The sequence below is a fragment of the Odocoileus virginianus genome, chromosome 10 (genome assembly GCF_023699985.2).
Source record: "Odocoileus virginianus isolate 20LAN1187 ecotype Illinois chromosome 10, Ovbor_1.2, whole genome shotgun sequence".
In the NCBI taxonomy this organism is placed as follows: Eukaryota; Metazoa; Chordata; class Mammalia; order Artiodactyla; family Cervidae; genus Odocoileus; species Odocoileus virginianus.
Genome location: NC_069683.1, coordinates 58519927 through 58542638, shown reverse-complemented (window position 1 = coordinate 58542638; position 22712 = coordinate 58519927). Strand labels below are relative to the sequence as shown.

Here is a 22712-nt window from a genome sequence, read left to right as displayed (position 1 = left end):
AAAGCCTTTTTAAGTGATCAACGCAAAGAAACAGAGGAAAACAAAAGAATTGGAAAGAAAAGAGATCTTTTCAAGAAAATTAGAGATACCAAGGGAACATTTCATGCAAAGATGGGCACAATAAAGGATAAAAGTGATATGGATCTAACAGATCAGAAGATATTAAGAAGAAGTAACAAGAAAACACAGAAGAACTGTACAAAAAAGTCTTAATGACTATGATAACCAGGATGGTGTGATCAATCACCTAGAGACAGACATCCTGGAGTGTGAAGTCAAGCGGGCCTTAGGAAACATCACTACAAAACTAGTGGAGGTGATGGAATTCCAGCTGAGCTATTTCAAATTCTAAAAGATGATACTGTTAAAGTGCTGCACTCCATAAGCCAACGAATTTGGAAAACTCAGCAGTGGCCACAGGACTGGAAAAGGTCAGTTTTCATTCCAATCCCAAAGGGCAAGCCCTTCTTTGCTCAAACTACTGCACAGTTGCACTGACTTCACATACTCGCAAGGTCATGCTCAAAATCCTTCAAGCGAGGCTTCAACAGTATGTGAACCAAGAACCTCCAGATGTACAAGCTGGATTTAGAAAAGGCAGAGGAACGAGCGATCAAATTGCCAACATCTGTTGGATCATAGAAAAAGCAACGGAATTTCAGAAAAACATCTACTTCTGCTTCACTGACTATGCTAAAGCCTTTGACTGTGTGGATCACAGCAACGTGTGGGAAATTCTTAAAGAGATGGGAAAACCAGACCATCCTACCTGCCTCCTGTGAAACCTGTATGTGGGTCAAGAAGCAACAGTTAGAACCAACCAAACATGGAAAAACAAACTAGTTCCAAACTGAGAAAGGAGTATGTCAAGGCTGTATATTGTCACCCTGCTTATTTAACTTATATGCAGAGTACATCATGCAAAATGCTGGGCTGGATGAAGCACAAACTGGAATCAAGATTTCCGGAGGAATATCAATAACCTCAGATATGCAGATGACACCACCCTAATGGCAGAAAGTGAAGAAAAATTAAAGAGCCTCTCGATGAAGTATGAAAGAGGAGTGTGAAAAAGCTGGCATAAAACTCAACATTCAAAAACTAAGACCTAAAAGAAAACAGAAAACAAAGATCATGGCATCTGGTCCCATCACTTCACTGCATGAGAAATGGAAACAATGATAACATGACAGTCATTAATTTTGGGTGGCTCCAAACCCATGCAATCATGATAATAGAAAAAAAGATCACTCATCCTGAAAGATAAAAGCAATTCATGATTCTGACTCTTAACATAGAAGAGTATTAAAAAGCAGTGTAATCAGCTTTGTGAAGGTCATAGTCATAAGCAATGGTTCTCACTTCAGGCACTTAGGAATCGACTGAGATAAAGTAGGCCTAAAGTAAGGCTTAGATCTGCATCCTAAAAATCACAAGCAAATTTTGAATCTGGTGGCCAGAGAAGCATCTGATACTATGAAAACAATAGTAGTCAAACATCAAGGATTCTAGAACCTGAAATTCATATTTTGGCTTATTCACTTACGGCATATGATTCAGGACAACTCATTTACCCTTGATGTCAAAGACTTCACTCAAAACTCTTAGGATTGTATAGATTGGTGCATGTAAACAAAAAAGACAGTAGAATTTGATTGCATGTGCATCTATGCAAAGTCACTTCAGTTAGTCCAACTTTTGCACTCCTGGACTGTAGCATGCAGGTACCTCTGTCCATGGGATTCTCCAGGAAAGATTACTGAGTGGTTGCCACTGCCATCCTCACAAGATTTCCTGACTTAGAACAACCTGCATTTTTCATCTCCTGCACTGGCAGGTGGGATCTTTATCACTAGTGCCATGGGGGAAGCCCATTTTAGAATATTAACAATTAACAATCTAAGGAGAAGTAACTATTAGATGTAGATTTTCATATACTCCATTTTTCCTTTAAAGTGACACAATATTTTAGACTTTAGACTGATTTATGAGATAAAAAACACAGGAAGATATTCAGTGATTCTTCCTAAATTATGATCAAATATTATAAACAGCAATGTATAAAGCACCAAGAAAACACCCAAGAAAATGTTTTTGTGTCTAGACTGGCAATTCAGTTTATAAACACAGCAGAAGTTGACAAATGAGATTTTTTTTTTAATATTTTCTTATTTATTCATTTATTTATTTGGCTGCACTGGGTCTTAGTTGCAGCATATGAGATCTAGTTTCCTGACCAGGGATTGAACCTGGGCCTCTTGAATTTGGAGCACCATTTAGCCATGGGACCACAAGGGAAATCTCCAAATGTAAATTTTAAAAAGGCACATCAAATGGCTAAAAAATATTTAAGCAAACAAATCAATCCATGTGAAAAATAAATATGCCAACTAAGTATCAGTGGGATGAACATTAATTTAGCATAGTACCTTCATCAACGGTAAATTTAGGACAGTACCTGGCACTAAAGCAAGCATTTAGTAATGATTACCTATTATTAATAATAATAATATTGGGTAAAACATGATAAACATGAAAATCCTTCATAAATTATATAGAATTATATTGAATCTTACTGCAAAATTCAGACTTAAATTGAAGAAAACAGGGGAAACCACCAGGCCATTCAGGTATGACCTAAGTCAAATCCCTTATAACTATACAGTAGAAGTGACAAATATATTTAAGGGATTAGATCTGATAAACATAGTGCCTGAAAAACTATAGATGGAGGTTCATAACACTGTACAGGAGGCAGTGATCAAAACCATCCCCAAGAAAAAGAAATGCAAAAAGGAAAAATGGTTGTCTGAGGAGGCCTTACAAACAGCTGAGAAAAGAAGAGAAGTGAAAGGCAAAAGAGAAAAGGAAAGATACACCCATCTGAATGCAGAGTCCCAAAGAATAGCACACAGAGATAAGAAAGCCTTTTTAAGTGATCAACGCAAAGAAACAGAGGAAAACAAAAGAATTGGAAAGAAAAGAGATCTTTTCAAGAAAATTAGAGATACCAAGGGAACATTTCATGCAAAGATGGGCACAATAAAGGACAAAAATGGTATGGATCTAACAGATCAGAAGATATTAAGAAGAGGTAACAAGAAAACACAGAAGAACTGTACAAAAAAGTCTTAATGACTCTGATAACCAGGATGGTGTGATCAATCACCTAGAGCCAGACATCCTGGAGTGTGAAGTCAAGCGGGCCTTAGGAAACATCACTACAAAACTAGTGGAGGTGATGGAATTCCAGCTGAGCTATTTCAAATTCTAAAAGATGATACTGTTAAAGTGCTGCACTCCATAAGCCAATGAATTTGGAAAACTCAGCAGTGGCCACAGGACTGGAAAAGGTCAGTTTTCATTCCAATCCCAAAGGGCAAGCCCTTCTTTGCTCAAACTACTGCACAGTTGCACTGACTTCACATACTAGCAAGATCATGCTCAAAATCCTTCAAGAGAGGCTTCAACAGTATGTGAACCAAGAACTTCCAGACGTACAAGCTGGATTTAGAAAAAGCAGAGGAACGAGAGATCAAATTGCCAACAGCCATTGGATCATAGAAAAAGCAACGGAATTTCAGAAAAACATCTGCTTTATTGAATATGCTAAAGCCTTTGACTGTGTGGATCACAGCAACGTGTGGGAAATTCTTAAAGAGATAGGAAAACCAGACCATCCTACCTGCCTCCTGTTTAAACCTGTATGTGGGTCAAGAAGCAACAGTTAGAACCAACCAAACATGGAAAAATGAACTGGTTCCAAACTGGGAAAGGAGTACGTCAAGGCTGTATATTGTCACCCTGCTTATTTAACTTATATGCACAGTACATCATGCAAAATGCTGGGCTGGATGAAGCACAAACTGGAATCAAGATTTCCGGAGGAATATCAATAACCTCAGATATGCAGATGACACCACCCTAATGGAAGAAAGTGAAGAAAAATTAAAGAACCTCTCAATGAACTATGAAAGAGGAGTGTGAAAAAGCTGGCTTAAAACTCAACATTCAAAAACTAAGACCTAAAAGAAAACAGAAAACAAAGATCATGGCATCTGGTCCCATCACTTCACTGCATGAAGATAGGGAAACAATGAGAACAGTGACAGACTTTATTTTAGGGGGCTCCAAAGTCACTGCAGACAGTGATCTACCATGAAATTAAAAGACACTTGCTCCTTGAAATAAAAGTTACGACCAACATAGACAGCATATTAAAAAGCAGAGTCATCACTTTGCTGACACAGGTCCATCTAGTCAAAGCTATGGTTTTTCTAGCAGTCATGTGTGGATGTGAGAGTTGGACCATAAAGAAGGTTGAGTGCCAAAGAATCAATGCTTTTGAATCTGTGGTGCTGAGAAGACTCCTGAGAGTCCCTTGGACAACAAAGAGATCAAACCACTCAATCCTAAAGGAAATCAGTCCTTGAGTATTCACTGGAAGGACTGATGCTGAAGCTGAAGCTCCAACACTTTGACCACTTGACACAAAGAGCTGACTCGCTGTAAAAGACCTTGATGCTGGGAAAGATTGAGGGCAGAAAGAGAAGGGAAAGACAGATGATGAGACAGTTGGATGGCATCACTTACTCAAGGGACATGAGTCTAAGCAAACTCCAGGAGATAGTGAAGGACAGGGAACTCTGGCATGGGGTCGCAAAGAGTCATACATGAGTGAGTGACTGAACAACAACAATAATACTGGTCTAAAAAACTTTTTCCCTTTCTCATATGCCCTTTCAATCTAAGTATGGAAAATAAAGTATGATGATAGAACTTAGTTTTACAATTACCTGTTCCAAATAATTTCAAATAGTCCACAAAGCATTCTCCACACTCCAAAAGCATTCTATTTTTTAAAAACTGTAGATAAATTCTGATGTTTTGGACATGAAATGCACTCAAACCTGCAACTTCCCTGAAATGTATAACTAAAAGAAAATGGGCTGACAGACTGAGGATCGAAAGATAAACAGTCATTTAATAAAGCTGATATATTAAAATGTTAACTGTAGTATCTAGGTGGTGAATATATACAGACTTACTGTATAATACTATCAACTTTTCTGTAAGAAAAATTTCATTATTAAAAGTTGGGAAAAGGGGAGAAGTAACACTGTAGCCCATTTTTAAGCAAACATACATAAAGGCTTCAATTTTCTGAATAAACACTAAAGGTCCACAAAAAAGAAAGAATAACAGAATATTATTAATTTGGCTCAGTGGTAAAAAATCTACCTGCAATGCAGGAGACACAGGAGATATGGGTTCCATTCCTGGGCCAAATCCCTGGGTTGGGAGGATCCCTGGAGGAGGAAATGGAAACCCACTCCAGCATTCTTGCCTGAAAAAAACCCTAGAGAGGAGCCTGGAGGGCTACAGTCCAAAGGGTCGCAAAGAGTCAGACACAACTGAGCACACACAAAGATTAATTCCTTCATTAGAGATGATCAGCTGCGACTCAAAGGAATGAAATCAATCTGGGTGAAAACGCTTGATGGGACTATATCAGCAGACACTAGACTCTAACTGTATAGTTTTATCACTTCAGTTCAGTCACTCAGTCGCGTCTGACTCTGCAAACCCAAGGACTGAAGAACCCCAGGCTTCCCTATCCATCACCAACTCCCAGAGCTTGCTCAAAATCATGTCCATTGAGTCGGTGATGCCACCAAACATCTCATCCTTTGTTGTTCCCTTCTCCTCCTGCCTGCAATCTTTTCCAGCATCAGGGTCTTTTCCAATGAGTCAGTTCTTTCCATCAGGTGGCCAAAGTATTGGAGTTTCAGCTTCAGCATCAGTCCTTCCAATTAATATTCAGGACTGATTTGCCTTAGAATTTACTGGTTTGATCTCCGTGCAGTCCAAGAGACTCTCAAGAATTATCTCCACAGTTCAAAAGCATCAATTCTGCGGCACTCAGCTTTCTTTATAGTCCAACTCTCAAATCCATACATGACTACTAGAAAAACCATAGCTTTGACTAGATGGACCTTGGTCAGCAAAGTAATGTCTCTGCTTTTTAATATGCTGTCTACGATGGTCATAGTTTTTCTTCCAAGGAACAAGTATCTTTTAATTTGATGGCTGCAGTCACCATCTGCAGTGATTTTGGAGCCTCTGAAAATAAAGTCTGTCACTGTTTCCATTGTTTCCCCATCTATTTGCTATGAAAGGATGGGACTGGATGCCATGATCTTAGTTTTCTGAATGCTGAGCTTTAAGCTGGGTCTTTCACTCTCCTCTTTCACTTTCATCAAGAGATTCTTTAGTTCTTCTTCGCTTTCTGCCATAAGGGTGGTGTTATCTGTGTATAAGGTTAATGATATTTCTCCCGGCAATCTTGATTCCAGTTTGTGCTTCAGCCAGCCAGGCATTTCCCATGATGTACTTTGCATAGCAGTTAAATAAGCAAGGTGACAATACACAGCATTGACTTGCTCCTTTCCCAATTTGGAACCAGTCTGTTGTTCCATTTCTGGTTCTAACTGTTGCTTCTTGACCTGCATGCAGATTTCTCAGGAGGGAGGTAAGGTGGTCTGGTATTCCCATCTCTTTCAGAATTTTCCACAGTTTGTTGTGAACCACACAGTTAAAGGCTTTGGTATAGTCAATAAAGAAGTAGATTTTTTCTGGAACTCTCTTGCTTTTGTGATGATCCAACGGAAGTTGGCAATTTGATCTCTGGTTCCTCTGCCTTTTCTAAATCCAGCTTGCACATCTGGAAGTTCACAGTTCACATACTGTTGAAGCCTGGCTTGGAGAATTTTGAGCATGTGAGATGAGTCCAATTGTGCAGCAGTTTGAACATTCTTTGGCATTGCATTTTTTGGGGGGATTGGAATGAAAACTGATCTTCTCCAGTCCTGTGGCCACCGCTGAGTTTTCCAAATTTGCTGGCATATTGAGTGCAGCACTTTCACAGCATCATCTTTTAGGATTTGAAATAGCTCAACTGGAATTCCATCACCTCCACTAGCTTTGTTTATAGTGATGCCTCCTAAGGCCCATTTGACTTTGCATTCCAGGATGTCTGGTTCTAGGTGAGTGATCACATCATCACATTATCTGGGTCATGAAGATCTTTTTTGTATAGTTTTCTCTGTATTCTTGCCACCTCTTCTTAATATCTTCTGCTTCTGTTAGGTCCATACTGTTTCTGTCCTTTATTGTGCCCATCTTTGCAAGAAATGTTCCCTTGGTATCTCTAATTTTCTTGAAGAGATTGCTAGTCTTTCCCATTCTATTGTTTTCCTCTATTTCTTTGCAGTGATCACTGAAGAAGGCTTTCTTGTCTCTCCTCGCTATTCTTTGGAACTCTGCATTCAAATGGGTATATCTTTCCTTTTCTCCTTTGACTTTTGCTTCTCTTCTTTTCTCAGCTATTTGTAAGGCCTCCTCAGACAGCCATTTTTCCTTTTTGCATTTCTTTTTCTTGGGGATGGTCTTGACCACTGCCTCCTGTACAATGTCACAAACCTCCGTCCATAGTTCTTCAAGCACTCTGTCTATCAGGTCTAATCCCTTGAATCTATTTGTCACTTCTACTGTATAGTCATAAGGGATTTGATTTAGGTCATACCTGAATGATGTAGTGGTTTTCCATACTTTCTTCAATTTAAGTCTGAATTTTGCAATAAGGAGTACATGACCTGAGTCACAGTCAGCTCCCAATCTTTTTTTTTTTTTTTTTTGCTGACTCTGTAGAACTTCTCCATTTTTGGCTGCAAAGAATATAACCAATCTGATTTTGGTGTTGACCACCTGGTGATGTCCATGTGTAGAGTCTTCTCTTGTGTTGTTGGAAGAGAGTGTTTGCTATGACCAGTGTGTTCTCTTGTCAAAACTCTGTTAGCCTTTGCCCTGCTTCATTTTGTACTCCAAGGCCAAGCTTGCCTGTTACTCCAGGTATCTCTTGACTTCCTACTTTTGCATTCCAGTCCCCTATAATGAAAAGGATATCTTTTTTAGGTGTTAGTTCTAAAAGGTCTTGTAGGTCTTCACAGAACCATCCAACTTCAGCTTCTTCAGCATTACTGGCTGGGGCATAGACTTGGATTACCGTGATATTGAATGGTTTGCCTTGGAAACAAACAGAATCATTCTGTCATTTTTGAGATTGCACCCAAGTACTGCATTTCAGACTCTTGTTGACTATGAGGCTACTCCATTACTTCTAAGGGAATCTTGCCCACAGTAGTAGATATAGTGGTCATCTGAGTTAAATTCGTCCATTCCACTCCATCTTAGTTCACTGATTCCTACCATCCAAGTACTAACCAGGCCCAACCCTGCTTAGCTTCCGAGATCAGACGAGATCAGGCATGTTCAGGGTGGTATGGCCGTAGACAGTTCACTGATTCCTAAAGTTGATGTTCACTCTTGTCATCTCCTGTCTGATCACTTGTAATTTACCTTGATTCATGAACCTAACACTCCAGGTTCCTATGCAATATTGTTTTTTACATCATCAGACTTTACTTCCATCACCAGTCCCATCCACAACTGGATGTTGTTTTTGCTTTGTCTCCATCTCTTCATTCTTTCTGGAGTTATTTCTCTACCCTTCTCCAGTAGCATACTGCACACCCACTGACCTGGGGAGTTCATCTTTCAGTGTCCTGTCTTTTTGCCTTTTCATACTTTTCATGGGGTTCTCAAGGCAAGAATACTGAAGTGGTTTACCACTGCCTTCTCCAGTGGACCATGTTTTGTCAGAACTCTCCACCATGACCCATTCATCTTGGGTGGCCCTACACAGCACGGCTCATAGTTTCATTGAGTTAGACAAGGCTGTGGTCCATGTGATCAGTTTGATTAGTTTTCTGTGATTCTGGTTTTCATTCTGTCAGCCACCTGATGGATAAGGATAAGAGGCTTATGAAAGCTTCCTGATCAGAGAGACTGACTGTGGAAAGTGGGTCTTGTTCTGATGGGCAGGGCCAATTTTCTGTTGATGGGCGGGGCTGTGAGCCCTCCCTGTCATGGTCTCAGGTCAAACAACAGGGAGGGAATAGTATAAAATCTATAATATTTTCCTGAAAACATTGCTTGTTAAAGACCAAAAAAAAAAAGATTTTTTTTCAAATATTTACTAAGGATTCACAATCAACAATCCTTGCCAGCAACTGCTGAATCATTCTGCCCTGTGACAGCTTTGCTCCATTGGAACTTTTTCCAATTATTCTTTTTGGTTTTACATATTTTATTTTCTGAGTCAATAAAGATCAAGTTAACAGCAAGCTCATGAAGAGACAGGAAGAAAGGGAACAGGACACAATCACTGTAACAGACACAGCCACTGAGGATACAACAAAACTGGTTAGAACCAATGTGGCCCAAGATGGCTGAAGATTCAAATTCCAAAAGCACTTTAGCCTTATTATATTTTTACTGCAATGCATTAGCATGCTAAATGACACTTTCTCAGACACCATGACAGGTCCCAGGTTGACCATAAAAGGACAAAAGTGGGCTGTGGCCCAGTTCCTGGAAACTTCTGCTCCTTCTCTCAAACAGTTAGAATATTCCTCCTACTTCTTAGCATATGTAATTACCCAGCCCATAAAAACTAAACAGTCCACAGGCTGAAATCTGGTTCTCGCCTTCTGAGACTGACCACATTCTGTCTATGGAATGTATATCTCTCGAAAAGATCTTTTACTTTACTATGGCTCACTCTAGAATTCTTTTCCACATGAAGCCAAGAATCCTCACTTGGCAGCCATCCCAGGAACTCACCCAAGACCTGGGACATGACTATTCTCTCACACACCCTTCTCCTGCAAAAATGGGGCAAGATTAAAGATAATATTCAGTTCAAAGCAAACAAAAAACCCTAGACGTTCTGCTCTTATAAAACCCTTAACACAACCAAATACAACAGAAAGGAAACTGCAGACACAGTTATCACTCAAGTATTTACTGAAGTAAAGATAAGATGTGAAAAATGAAATATTTCCTGCCGAATCAGTAAACAAGGATGTCACAGTCATCAGCAATTGCAGTGACTCACTGGAAAAGACCCTGATGCTGGAAAAGCTTAAAGACAAAAGAAGGGGGTGACAAAGGATGCAGTGGTTAGAAAGCATCACCGACTCAATGGACATGAATCTGAGCAAACTCTGGGAAATAGTGGAGGACAGAGAAACCTGGTGTGCTGCAGTCCATGGGGTCACAGAAAGTCAGACATCTCTTAGCAACTGAACAATAACAATGTAGGCTGGTGAGCTCTGGGGGCACTCAGGAAGGAGAAGAAACCTGTGATCTAGCAGCCATCAGACTGCAATCACTCCCTACAATGAGCCCCAAGGAAGTTCAGGATGTGAAAAAACTCAGGACACTGACCCCAAAATAGCAAGATGCATATAATAGGAATGATTTCAGTGAGCCCAGCCTCTTGCATCTTCCCATAAATAAAAAAGCACTAAATTCCTTAACTTGGGATATCTGGTTTTCTTTTTATTAACAATCTTTTGATGTTCAGACTACTGCCTTTTGCTACAAAGCTTCACTCCTCCTTTCACCTCCTTAGACCAGTTCTCTCAGGGTTACTTGAGATGATGTCTCCAAGACTTGAAGTCCTAAAAATTCCCACAGAATAAAACATAACTCTCAACTTATAGGTTGTTAATATTTTTTAAGCTAACAGATAACAGAAAAGTACATGAAACTGATCTCCTCCATGCTGGCTAAACAGGAAAATGAAAACATAACACTACTGGAAGCACTTCTGAGAAAGAAGACAAATTTAATTCTGATCCTTATCAGTTAAAAATAGGCTGAGGCTGAGACCTTTAACCTTTTGAAACTCTTAAGGATATATCAACAAGAGACAATAAGACGTGAAGAATGATGTGTGATTCACAGAGAATGAAGAAAGCTGAGAGGATAGAAGTGACTATATTTAGCTGGAGAAAATATTTCATGCCTGAGAATTTAGCAGACTACAAAGAAGCCTGCCAAATATAAACCTTCTGCAGTTGCACTAACTTTTCCATGGGATTCAAACTGCAACTGGGCAGGACCCTATTGGGCTTTCCTGGGACAGACCTCTCCCGGTAGCCTCTGTTTTAGCTCCTCTCAATAGTACCTAGGTAATAGTATCTGACACATATTTACTGAGTTTTTTAGATGCTAAAACCACCACCAAAGGAAGAAATTAACTACTTAATGACTATGAACATGTAGCTCCCAAACTTCTGGTGCCTAAAGACTGATCACTGTCAGGAAGCATTTAACAGGAGGCTTCCTGTGTGCTGTTATGGATCTGTCATAAATCCTCTGTTCCTTATTAATTCCTGAATATTCAGGAATTAAGAGGAGGGGCAAGCCTCTCCCAGGGCTGAGGAATCCAAGCATTTCCTTCATTAGTTTTTCAGTATGGTGATAAGTACCCTCTTCCTTCTTATGAACCATATGGTAAAAGTGATTGTTTCCAACTCTCTCTCTCTAATATGGATCGCCTTATGTTTTGTAAGTCTGGAATTTTAATCTTCATCTTTGCTGAGAATAACTACCTTGTAAGACAGTATATATGCCCACACCATGTTGATTGAAACACCTTTGCTCCATCAGAGCTTGGGTCCCCGTGTCTTTCTTTTCTTTCTCTCTCTATTTCTGGCTGATTCCCTGGAGTGTGAAAGCCAGCTGCATAACCCAGGGAATATTAGCCTCTTTCCTTCTTTCACTCTCTCATCGTCGACTCCAGACCACCAGGTTCCAGTCCAATAAAGGACCAACAGTGGTGCCCAGAACAGGGACTCTGGTACACGTGGCAGATTCGGACGGAGTGACCCCAGAGGTCCTATTGAGGCCGGTAAGTACTAAGACATGGGTCAATCGGCTGGAAAGCTCCCTCACTTTTCTACTTTACTGCATTGCTTATTTAAAGTTCAAGGATTTTTCAGCTTCACACCAGCGAATAGAGGCTTGCCTTCAGACAGTGGACTGAATGTAACCCTTGGTTCCCTGATGAAGGAAGTTTTGATTTAGAAATTTGGCATCAGGTCAAAGACAAGGTTGAACGAGCCGTCAGACAGGGAAAAAATATTCCAATAGATTTCTGGCCCCTATGGGCTCTCATTGAAGCTGTGATTCTGCCATTCCAAGGTAATTCTAGCCCTCCTGATATTCAGAACAAGCAAAACACTTATTACATGAATATGAATTAGACGATAAAGACTTACAAAAGGCCCAGTTAGAACAACATAAGACATTTCAGAATTTTCCTACTAACCCTTCCCCGGCTGCTCGGAGCACTCCTCCCCTGCCAGCGGGCACAAATTCCAAAGTCTCTCCCTTGACAGAACCTAACGATTCCGGCAACGACTCCCTTAAGCCCATACTGTAATAAAAAGAAAGAAAGAAAGAAAGAAAAAAGCTAAAAGACAACTTAAAAAAAATTACCTGTTTATGATAATGCAAATCAGGAATGTCAGAGGGCTATAGCCCCAATTCATGAGACAGGGACTATTTTTGATTATTTGAAGGCTTGTCGCAATATAGGATCAGAAACTCAAAACATGCAAATGCTAGCTGAAACAATGGTTGCTGCCTTAAGAAAAGGAAAATAAAGGATGCTTTACAAGTGGAGATAAGTACCATTTAAAAAGGGACTGCCCTAGGAAAGCTAATAATTAAAAAAAAAAAAAAACACCTCCAAAAGTCTGCCCCTGCTGCCGTAGAGAAATGCACTGGGCCAAAGAGTGTAAATCTAAATTCGACATTGAAGGAAAACCTATTCTGGAAAATTCCAAGCAGGAGACTCCCCAGGTCCCCTTCAACAAAAACCAAGGGCAAATTCCATCTTTTCCCTCAAACCCTCAACATCCAGCAATGCTGCCATAGATATACCAGCCCTAAATGACTTTCTCCTTTACCCTCAAGCAGTCCCCTCTAGAATACCTACCGGACTTTTTGGGCCCCTGACCCCACAAATCTTCGGTCTTTTCTTGGCCAATCTAGATTGACTTAACAGGCAGGAAGGCCAGGGGTCTCCAAATGGAGAAAACAGGCTGCAAGTGTCAGCCTGTTTATCTCTCTTAAGTGGCAGGAGGAAACGAACTAGTGATATTTCTTTCTTTTTTTTCCTTTTCTATTCAAACTTAAAAGGAGGTTTCTCCTAAAATACTGTGTTGCCATAATGACACCTGGTTTCACTTAAAGTTACCTATTCTCAAACCCTGAGTTAACCAATGCATTTTTCTTATGGAAATGTTTGTCTTAAGCTATGTTAATATGCTATACATTTACCCCAGACTCTGTCTTCAAGTCAGTTCCACCTAATGGCTCAGAACCGACTTGACAAACCAGTATGTTATACTCAGATATTGTTCCCCTAAACTATGTAAACAAAACTATTTGTATGGCAATCTGCCTTTCTTCAAGATTCACGTCAATCATTTTATGGCTCGGGACAACTCACCTGGTGCCAACGCTATCTCAAAATGCATGTTGTGGGTGAGGGGCCTGGTGCTATTCTCTGAGTTTTGAGACATTTCCTTTCTCTAATTAGCAGACTGCTAGTAGTTATATGACATCTGGCTAAAGACTAGCAGGGGGCACTCTTTCTGCCCCCTTCTGATGTCTGTCAGAAGCTTTCTCTAGCTCCTTTATACTTTAATAAAACTTTATTACAAATAAATCTCAATTTGAGAACACATTACAAACTTCTACTGATTTCCAATTAGCTTTTCTAAAATATTTTGGAGAAATTTCATTTCATTATCCTTCTGGTAAGCTGTGAAATTTCCTCAAAAGTATTGAATTTATTATTTCCCACATTATCAGCTCACAGCCTATACCACAAGCTGAGGTTTTTTATATAGAAGGGACTAAAAATGCCAAAACTTCATTCTGGTCTCTTAAAGAATATAAAATCTTTTATACTAAATTTCATTCTGCTCAAGAAAATAAAGTATATGCTCTTATTGAAGTTATTTGCCTACATCCTTACCCCATTAATATAGTCTCTGATTCTATATATTCAGTTTTTGTATTAAAAAAATATAAAAACCTCCACCATAAACTCCAATCAACCTATTATTCAACAACTCTTTTTTGAACTACAATTTGTTATTAAAAACCGCACTTCTCCCATTCATATTACACATATACGAGCACATCACACACTAAAGTTACAAATTAAAAAATTTAAAAGGGGGGAATACACAGGAACACTACTGTCTTCCTTATCTAAAGCAGACTTTACTAGATTCCAACATAAGATATTTTCTAAACCTATAACTATTGTTAATACAGCTTTGTTTTAAATTTTTTAAACCTACCACAGGGAAATATTTTAATAAGGGCAGAAAGACATTTCGAAGGAATTGAAGGACACTTCTCTTCCTCTGCCCATTTAGTATCAAGATGGTTTCAATAAACAGTGGAAATCTGGGAAATTAATCTTACAGGGAAAGGTATATGCTTGTATTTCCCCAGATGGATCCAACAAACTTTTTCCTTGGAAAATTCAACCCAAGGGGGTCCCCGACATTCAAAATGGAGATGAAACAATAAGAACCCCAGGAGGAAGAAATTCCAATACGGGCCATGGTGGCTCTAAACATCTCCAGAAAGCACTGCCCTCAGCAGCATCAACCCTATGACCTCCCCTCTTGGGGACAGATAAAAACCCTTACTAATCAAGCTAAAAATCTGGTCTCTCAACAGGGAATGCCTCGGAGTCCTGAATACATTTTCTTGGCAATGCTCAGACTGCTAGCCTGTGCCTCCCAAACTTAACTGGGCTTACTTACCCAACCCCCCCTTTATTATAGGTCATAAAGTGGACGGAGAAATCAATCCACACAATCAATCAAGTGGATCATATCAACCAATGACTCCACCCATATGCCCCCTCCCTGGAACCCTCACACCCTGTGGAGGAGGGAAAACTAATTAACATTTCTTTAGGCTATGAAGTCCTTCCATTGTGCATGGGCCCAGCAAAATTATGCATAAACGTTAGCTGACAAACTTGGGCTTTCGTCCTGCCTCCAAAAGACTTTCGGACATTGCCGCCCTTTGTCTGTGAACCATGTTTACACTGCTGAAACTTCAGGGAAAGAACAAAAACATTACGTAAGAGGTTACTAATGAAACATTACCATGACAAGGGACTTCTTGGCTGGCTTGACAGTGGACTGGCACCCCCTCCTTCTCCTCGAATCGTCGTCCTCAATAAACAAACTGGGCCTGAACAAGGGGACATATGGAAACTTGCTGCCTGCACCGACGAACTTGGGACTTAGACCGGACATTTCACAGGGACCAGTCGTGGTCATTACTTTCTTTCTATAATCAGTCATATTTTAAACAAGCCTGTGTCCCACTTCCTTTTGTTATAGCCATAGGAAGTTTACAATTTAATAAGACTTTACGTTCTGTAACTTGTATTAATTGCCAATGTTGTGTTACTCCTGTTCAATTCAATCATAGTGCCTACAACTGGTAACAAATCAAATTTCATTTACATGATAATGCCTCTCTGAATGTACAATTACTGCAAAAGGAAATCTTTGAAACTTTTTCTAAACGTCTGCCCTCTTCCACTAATTTGAAAACTTTAGCTAAACAGCTTGCTGATCGATTGTCTGGGCTAGACTCACAAAGATGGTTTCAAAGTATTACCCACAGCATCGGGTCTGGAACTGTAACTTTGGTGATTGTCTTGATAATTATATTTGTTGTTTATCATCACCTTTCTATAAGGTTGGTTAATACTAACCAGACTCAATTGGTCAGGACCTTTTTTTTTTTTCTTTTTTACGAATATAATAAAATAGGGGGAACTGTCAGGAAGCATTTAACAGGAGGCTTCCTGTGTGCTATTTTGGATCTGTCATGAATCCTCTGTTCCTTATTAATTCAGGAATTAAGAGGAGGGGCAAGCCTCTCTCAGGGCTGAGGAATCCAGGCATTTCCTTTGTTAGTTTTTCAATATGGTGATAAGTATCCTCTTCCTTCTTATGAACCATACAGTAAAAGTGATTGTTTACAACTCTCTCTCTCTAATATGGATAGTCTGGAATTTTAATCTTCATCTTTGCTGAGAATAACTACCTTGTAAGACAGTATATATGCCCACACCATGTTGATTGAAACACCTTTGCTCCATCAGAGCTTGGGTCCCCGTGTCTTTCTTTCTTTCTCTCTCTCTCTCTCTCTCTATTTCTGGCTGATTCCCTGGAGCACGAAAGCCGGCTGCGTAACCCAGGGAATATTAGCCTCTTTCCTTCTTTCACTCTCTCATTGTCAACTCCGGACCACAAGGTTCCGGTCCAATAAAGGACCAACAGATCACCATCAATCAGAGAACTGTGCAAGAGCTGATCACATACCCTAGGACACTCCCCTCCCTCACCTTGCCTTTTAAAAAGCTTTTCTGAGACTCTTTGAAGACTTCAGGGTTTTAGAGCACAAGCCACCCATCCTTCTTGTATTGACGCCTTTACAAGCTGCACTCTTCCTCACCACAATACAGTGTCAGCAGATTGGCTTTACTCTTTGCAGGCAAGTAGATACAAATTTGGTTCAGTAACAACTTGTAAGTAAGTCTGCTTGAAGTAAGTTTCCTTTTCATTTTAAACAGCACACAAAGGATTCCACATACCTCATCATGACCATGTCTGCCACGTTTGTGAGGTAGAAATTATTAGGCAGTCACTGCAGGGCCAGGACCTCCAGTTCATTTTTTTAACTTCAACTCCTTCTCCCATATAAACATTTTGCTCCACTGACTTAAAGCTATACTTGCTGTTCCTGATTCCAGGCATTCAGAGGAAAGTCTCCCTGACATGGAGGGTCATAAAATATCCAGACTCAAGACAGAACAATCAGTAACTGTTGACCAACTTATCAGATAGGAAAATACTAGATGGACCATTAACTCTTAGCCCACACTTCTGGTCCTTATCTGGTCCTTAAATGATGGCCTGGGGTCATGAGAAAGAGTCACAGGATAGTGGCTCAATGTCTAAGAAAACTCAAAGACAGAGGGATTTTAAGAAAAGTCATAAAAATAACAAACTGGACATAGGAACTTTCAAACTAATTGGTCAGAAATTATATATATCGGGGATGTGAGCCAACCAAAAACAAACAGATCAATACTGGTAAAGATATAAACTGCTATAATTGCTGCCCTTTCAGGGCATTTCACCCCCTCTCAGCGTCTATGCTGGGAGTTAACACTTCTCTCTCCTTTAAAATAAAACTCTGACTGTGTGACTATATGCGTGTTTGTAAAGTTCATTCTTTGGCTCCCTGAACAAGAGCTCAGATTACTGTTTTATCCTGATAAGTAGAAAAGGAGAGACAAACACAACTGCAAGGATACAAAACTGAAACAAATTACTTACAAAAAAATAGAGCAATAACAAAAATGTCTGTTAACATGTTCCCTGGATTTATATATACAGAATCCCACCATATCATGAGATAATCAGTCCACTGTCGGGGTGAAGAGGAACTCAGTACATTTTTAATAAAACAAATACAGCTTTTTGTCATTCTACAAATGATATTCCCAAGAATATACTTTCCTAAGCTGAAAAGTACCTTGAAGAGAAGCCTTCTGGTATATCATATTTTTCCAAAGCAGAGGAATTTAAATCTCCTACCTATACTAATGGGCTTCCCTGGTTTCTCAGATGGTAAAGAATCTGCCTGCAATTTAGGAGACCCAGGTTCTATTTCTGGGTTGGGAAGATCCCCCAGAGAAGGGAATGGCAACCCACTCCAGTATTCTTGCCTGGAAAATCCCATGGACAGAGGAACCTGGTAGGCTACAGTCCATGGGATGGCAAAGAGCTGGACACAACTGAGCGACTTCACTTCACTTTCACTAACAGCCTACTTACACCAATGGACAGATCATCCAGATAGAAAATAACTAAGGAAACACAATCTTTAAATGACAAAATGACACAATAGACCGGATAGATTTCACTAATATTTTTTACAACATTCCACACAAAAGTGGCAGAATACACTTTCTTCTCAAGTGCACACAGAGCATTCTCCAGGATTGGTTACATCCTGGGTCATAAATCAAGCCTCGGTACACTTAAGAAAACTGAAATCATATCATGCATGTTTTCTGACCACACCGCCATGAAATTAGAGATCAATTACAAGGAAAAAAAAAAACTATAAAAAAAACACAAAGACGTGGAGGCTACCCTAGTAAATAACCAAGAGATCATGAGAAATCAGAGAAAATTTTAAAAATACATAGAAACAAAAACACAGTCACCCAAAACATATGCGACACAGCAAAAGCAGTTCTAAGAGGAAAGTTTATAGCAATTCAATCTCACCTCAAGCAACAAGAAAAATCTCCAATATACAATCTAACCTTACACCTAGAGCAATTATAGAAAGAAAAAGTTTTAAACCCCAAATCATAAAGATCATAATAGAAATAAATGAAACATTAAACAATAGTGAAGGACTTTTCCTGGTGGGGTGGGGGAGTGATGAACTGGGAGACTGAGGCTGCCATTCATGCACTGCCATGTATAAAACAGAGAGCTAGGGCGAACCCGCTATAAACAGCACAGGGAGGGCATTTGGAAACTCTGTGGTGACCTAGATGGGTGGGCCTGGGCGGGGGCGGGGCGGGAGGGAGGCCCACAAGGAGGGGCCTGTACTATACACATAGCTCATTTATCATGTTGTGCAGCAGAAATTAACACAAGATTGTAAAGCAGTTATACCCCAATAAAACAACAACAACAAAAAACACCAAAAGTCATGAATTCACTTGTTAAATTCCTTGAAAAAGGAAATCTCAAGATTACCAAGTCTCGTAAACCTCAAAGGAAGGAGGCAAGGGCAGTGATAACACACCCCGGAATCAATACAGAGGACACAGGACATCCCGTTTGAAAATGACTGAAGAAAGCAAATGAGCTCTGCTCCCTTGCTGCAGTCAGAAACAATTTTCTAAAGGTCAAGCCTTAACAGTCTTAACAAGAGGGGCAAAAATAAACTCATACATGATATTGTGGTATCTTATGGCATATAAGAGTGATCTGCAAGTAGTAGACAAAACAGCTAAACTGGGGCCCAAAGGAACTTATTTCTCATTGCTTCTGAGTGAGGTGTAAGAAGCAGAGTATCATTTGATATTTCTGGTGTGAAAACTTTCCTAGTTGATCAGATACTACAAACACATGTCTACAATACTGCATATGTGAAGCAAGCAATATGAGATCCAATCAAAAGTTAAATAGAAAACACCACAAACAAATCTACTCCAGAGCACACATCAGCATACTGCACATTTCAAACACAACTCTGCCTTACATAAGGAATAAACACAAACTTGAAAAGATATGTGCACCTCCATGTGTATTATTTACAACAGCCGAGACATGAAAGCAACCTAAGAGCCCATTAATTCATAAACAAAATGTGAGACACACACACACATAAAATTATTCTGCCATAAAAAAGGAGGAAACTTTGCCATTTACAACAACATGGATGGAGCTAGAGTATATTATGTTAAGTGAAATAAGTCAGATGAGAAAGACAAATGCTGTATGATCTCACTTATATGTGGAATCTAAACAAAAATAAATAAACAAATGTAAAAAAAAAAAAAACAGAAAGCAGACTCAGATAAAGAGGACTGGTCGTCCCAACACGGGAGGAGGATGGGGGGATGAGTAAAACAGGTTATGGAGATAAAGAGGTACAAACTTCCAAACTTACAAAACAAATTAGCAAAAGAAATGCACAGCACAGAGAATATAGTCAATAATACTGTAATAACTTTGTGCAGCAACAGATGGTAACTAGTCTTATTTTCGTAATCATCTTACAGAATATAAAAATACCAAATTATCTTGTACAACTGAAACTAATACTGTAAGGCAATTATACTACCTTTTTTTTTCCACTAGGGGAAAAAGTGTGTGACTCCAGAGACACCAAATGGAGATAATGATTACAGTAGATTTTCAGTGCAACTAGAGGCAAGTTTTCCCCTTCTTTATAACTTAAAAACTATATAATCACCTTTTAGGGTGTTGGAGGAATATTTAGGCCCCATTTTTTATATTTCCCTAGGAATGGAGAGAATTTCTATAGGAATGAAAGTAATAGGAAGACCTATTTTTCTCCATTTCTTTACTTCCGACTCTCCACAGAGAAGGTACACCTCAGCTGCTTGGTTAGCCTAGAGCCAAACCTGCTTCAATGAGCCCTTTCTTCTCTCTTTCAAATCTAGCTAGTATGCAGAATCTTAATGTATACTTCTTCATGTCCTCTGTTATAGGGACAGCCTCTGCCTTTATGGGAAAAGTCATCAGCTGTACCAGTGTAAAGGACAGTACATCTAATTCACAGTTGAAGTATTAATAAATTGAGTTGGAAACAGATCCAAAACCATGATCTTCCATGTTTTCTCAGCAGCTGACATTCTGATATTCATTTATCTTTTATCTCATTTCTACACTGGTTACACAGTTAGGAGGAAAAGACAAAAGATGTTCTTTACTGATCCCCTAAAGCTACAAGCCAGGATAAGAGGTAAAATGAAAATAAACAAGACAGTGAAGAGCTCTTTTCCCTTCCTGTCCTCATTATTTTTTAAATCACTTAATAAGAATCCACAAGTGGAGAGGATAAGAGGTTTTGCCTTATCAAACAAATACACTAGCTCTATAGATATAGTATCAACATGATCACACAAGCTCAGCAAAAGTTAAAAAGCCGAAGCAAAATTTAGTGATGGGAACTAAGCAAATGGAACAACAGAATGGTTCAAATAAGGAAAGGGGTATGTCAGGGCTGTATATTGTCACCCTGCTTTTTTAACTTATATGCAGAGTACATCATGAGACACTCTGGGCTGGATGAAGCATAAACTGGAATCAAGATTGCCGGGAGAAATATGAATAACCTCCCATATGCAGATGACACCACCCTTTTGGCAGAAAGTGAAGAACTAAAGAGCATCTAGATGAAACTGAGAGAATGAAAAGTTGGCTTAAAACTCTCAACATTCAGAAAACTAAGATCATGGCACCAAGTTCCATTAATTCATGCAAACAGTGACAGACTTTATTTTCTTGGGCTCCAAAATCACTGCAGATGGTGACTGCAGCCATGAAATTACAAGACACTTGCTCCTTAGAAGAAAAGTTATGACCAAACTAGACAGCATATTAAAAAGCAGACATTACTTTGCCAACAAAGGTGTGCCTAGCCAAAGCTATGGTTTTCCCAGTAGTCATGTATGGGTATGAGAGTTGGACTATAAAGAAAGCTGAGTGCTGAAGAATTGATGCTTTTGAAGTGTCGTGTTGGAGAAGACTCTTGAGAGTCCCTTGGACTGCAAGGAGATCCAACCAGTCCATCCTAAAGGAAATCAGTCTTGAATATTCACTGGAAGGACTGATGCTGAAGCTGAGACTCCAATACTTTGGCCACCTGCTGCGAAGAACTGACTCATTGGAAAAGACCCTGATGCTGGGAAAGATTGAGGACAGGAGGAGAAGGGGACGACAGAGGATGAGATGGTTGGATGGCCTCAGTGACTCAATGGACATGAGCTTGAGTAAACTCCAGGAGTTGGCGATGGACAGGGAGGCCTGGCCTTTTGCAGTCCATGGGGTTGCAAAGAGTCAGACACAACTGAGCGACTGATCTGAACTGAACTTAGCAAATGCAAAAAATACCAGAAAACAGTATTTACATCCAGGAACAAGATTTTGAAACAACCTCGTATTTTAAAGACTCTTCTAGATTTTAAACTCTGATTTCTATCTAAAACTCCATCTTCAGTTTCCACGAATGAAATAAAGTGAAAATCACTCAGTCATGTTTTACTCTTTGTGACCCCATGGACTATACAGTCCTTGGAATTCTCCAGGCCAGAATATTGGAGTGGGTAGCCTTTCCCTTCTCCAGGGGATCTTCCCAACCCAGGGATCGAACCCAGGTCTCCCACATTGCAGGCAGATTCTTTACCAGCTAAGCCACAAGGGAAACCTGAGAATACTGTAGTGAGTAGCCTATCCCTTCTCTAACTGATCTTCCTGACCCAGGAATTGAACCAGGGTCTCCTGCATTGCAGGCAGATTCTTTACCAACTGAGCTATGAGGGAAGGCCTCATTAGCTTCAGTTTGCATGGACTGCTTTAAATCATGCTTTTGATAGCTTCTGTAGCAGTTTAAAGGTTTCCCTTGTGGCTCAGCTGGTAAAGAATCCATCTGCAATACGGGAGTCCTGGGTTCAATTCCTGGGTTGGGAAGATCCTATGGAGAAGGGGAAAGCTACCTACTCCAGCATTCTGGCCTGGAGAATTCCATGAACTGTATAGTCCATGGGGACACAACGAGTAGAACATGACAGAGCAACTTTCACATAGCAGATCAAATAAAGTATAACTATGCTATAAAAATATAAGAGTGAATAAACATGAACCTCTTCTTTATTTGTAAAGAAACATTACCCATTACTGTTCAAAGTTTTTGAAGGGACTGAATCACAAAATATATGTAAACAAGTTTATCAAAACTCCAGACACATTTTAATCTATAGACTGCAGCTACTATCTTTAGCCACTAGATGGCAATGCTGCTACAGTAAATTACTGTAAAATGACCATTTCGGTTTTACTTACAAAAGTACCATGTATTTTACAGGGCTTTCTTGCCATCTAGTGAGCTGATACATAAAACTCTGG

The 22712-nt window shown here is 39.6% G+C and overlaps 1 protein-coding gene across 3 annotated transcripts in view; it reads right to left on the bottom strand.

Moving 5' to 3' along the window:
- ALKBH8 (alkB homolog 8, tRNA methyltransferase) overlaps nucleotides 1–22712 on the bottom strand; it is a 127383-nt gene that overhangs the window by 64286 nt on the left and 40385 nt on the right. The window lies entirely within an intron of this gene.